Source organism: Pinus tabuliformis, chromosome 5_1 (assembly GCF_031772625.1).
Source record: "Pinus tabuliformis cultivar Carrire ecotype Pingquan chromosome 5_1, CPIR1, whole genome shotgun sequence".
Classification (NCBI taxonomy): Eukaryota; Viridiplantae; Streptophyta; class Pinopsida; order Pinales; family Pinaceae; genus Pinus; species Pinus tabuliformis.
Genome location: NC_142305.1, coordinates 825086141 through 825089198, shown reverse-complemented (window position 1 = coordinate 825089198; position 3058 = coordinate 825086141).

Here is a 3058-nt window from a genome sequence, read left to right as displayed (position 1 = left end):
TTGCTACTTCAACACATGCAACTCCTTCTTTCTTCCATTCTCTGTCTTCGCGTGATCTTCATGTCGCACCGTCACCTCATAACATGAGTCTCCAAAGTTGCTTTCATCACTAGTGGATCTACTTGAGCTTGCAACTTTGTTCCGCCTCTGTGTTGTCAACAACCTTCCTCTTGTATTCGTTGCATCCAGTATGCTGCCTTCAGCTACAGTTTATTATGTTGCTTGTTGTGATGATGATGTCGTCATATCTTGATGTCCTTGTCTACAAAGAACTTGATGTCTTCGTGGGTAGGCAAGTCCATAGACACTTGATCAACTGCATCCCCAAGTGTGCTCTGAATGGTGTCTTTGACTCTGCTCTCTTGGAAACCATCGTACTTGTACTGTTGAGAGGAAGATGAACACCTGCGATACCTGGAGACATGGAAACACTCATGGCAAGCAATCTTTCAGTCGAAAACCAAAATGAACTTGAGAACCAACTTGCAACATACCTATGTGACTGATCATGAAGGTTGTGTAATTTCTATCGGGAGGTCAGGAGACTGACTGCCAAGACTGCCTAGGGTAGAGTCTGGGCTACTGGGAGGCTGACTGACTACTAGAACTATGCAATGCATAGTCCAGGCTGACTGTTGACTACTGGGATTGCACAATGTGCAATTCCAGCTGGGAGTGACTACAGGCTGAGGGACTGCATTGCGCAATTTTCTAGGCTGGTAGTCACTGTCCCTCAGAAATGCGCAAAACAGTCCTGGAGGACAGTGCATGGGAAAAATGCACATTTCTGGAGAGGAAGACAAAGCCTTCCTTCCCTGGATTGCACAATGTTGTCTCAGTGAAGGCAGATTCCAGGACAAGGTTGGCCAAACTCGCTGATGGGCAACTGAAAGAAAATATAGAAGTGAATGCATGTCGACACTAAGTGAAAGCATAAGTGATTGGTCATGCATGTAAACATTGAATAAAAGATTCAGTAAACAGATCAGCATGCATGTGGGTGAAGCGAATCGCCAAATCAGCGTCTGTTCGTGAAAAATAGTTTCATGCATGCGACAACAGTGAGATAGCAACGAAAACTGAAACGATGCTGATACAAGCTAGTATGTATCAAAACAATAGCAAGTGTTCACTGAAATCAAGCAGACAACATTCATATGAAGCGAAACACAAAAAGCACCAGAAATGCAACACAAGACATGGAAAGCGAGCTTACCCCAAAACAGCTGAGTTGAATGTGCCGACAGCTCCTAGATGCGATGTGGGATGTCAGAGCTGCAAGGTTGATGTGAGGAATGATATCTGCAACGTTCAGTTGATGAGTTTTGATAAAATTGAGGTTGTGACGCGCATGCCACAAATATAGGGAAAGCAAAATTTGGTAGGAGAAGCAACACATGCATGCAAGTATGTTTTGCTTGGTCCTGAAGGTAACTGGTCAACTCAGCTACACATGCAAGAGGCTACTCAATTTTTTGGAGAAAATGCGCATTTTTGGTTGGGAGTTGGGTTGGCTGCTCAAAATATTTGCGCAATTTCCAGGAAGAGCAGCTGACTATTGCCCAGATTAGCACAAATTCTAGGCTGAGCAGCCCAATTGGGAAGGATTGCGCAATTTTCTGGGTGAAACTTGCTCAGCAGAATTGCACAATTTTGTGGCCCAATAGGCTACCAGTTAGGATTGCACAATTTCTGGAGGGAAGGCTGGTTTCCCTCCAGACTTGTGCAAATTCTTGAAGGAGTTGCTCAGCATGCTGCTAGACCAAGTCTGGGATAACAACCTATGAGGGGATTGCAATGAGGTCTGATGGACAGGCTGCCTATTTGCAAGAAAATCACTGAAGCTTGTGTACTTGACGAAGCAAGACATGCTGTTGTGAAAGGTTGGTAGGGAGGCTCCAAAACGAAGCTAAGGCAAAATTTTGGAGGGTGGTTGCAGTCGCTACAACAGCTGGTATAGAGCCTAGTATGGAGGATATCTTGTAATGTCCATAAATGAGTGTAAACATTTAATTTTTGGCTTAATTATTAACTGGCCTAAATCCATTTTAACCCCAGATCTATCAAGCACTGAGAGGGATCAAATATCTTGAGGTGCAAACCTCTTTTTTGAGTGCAAAACTTGAGGACGAGTTTACACCACGAAAGATTTGATCCCTCTTGGTGCTTGATAGGTCCATGGTTAAAATGGATCTAGGTTGGTTTCAGTCGTGTGCAACCATGGAAAATTTGTTGAACATCTAATTATTCTGATAATTTTAAATATGCTAAATATGTCTAATATTAATATGGTCATTTTAATTTTAAATTTTCTCAGTTACCTCATTATGTTGAGATGATAAAGGGTGTTAATAACTTGAATAATGAAAAATTATGAAATAAATTTTTTGAATGCAAAGTAACAATGTAACAATGTTGAATGATTGAAAATGTAAATAATAAGAATGCACTTAAATACAAATAGTGTTCATTGTGACCAATCTCAAACTATTTTCTTCTATTGTTCTTATTGTCACACCTGTTAGTTTTTCCATCTTTTCATATGGATCATATGAAAAGGGTGGTTGAAATCGTAGACCATTCAAATTTTTAATTCGAGCTATTGTAGTAAACATCATACCTTGTCTCTCTTGATCTTCAATATTAATAGTAACTTTATCCAAAATCAGTCATTGTGACTTATGGATTGTTAAACCCCAAATAAGTTTCAATGGTAGGTGTTTTCTATTACTTCATTTGAATGCAAAGTGACTAACACTATTGAATGATGGAAAATGAGAATAATAAGAATGTAGTCAATTATAAATAGTTTATAGTTTCAAGAAGAAAATATTTCAGTTAAGCGAACATTTTATTTAAGATGAAAACTCAAGTATTTTGTGTATGGTTGAATTATTGTAACACATAAATCAATGCACACTATTAATCTAAATACTTTGAAATTAAAGTATATCATACATCTAGCAACATTAAATATAAATCAACATCTACACTGAAATTGGTGCACCTAATGCAATCATTCAAATAGAATTAGAAATGAACATCTACATTGAAATCA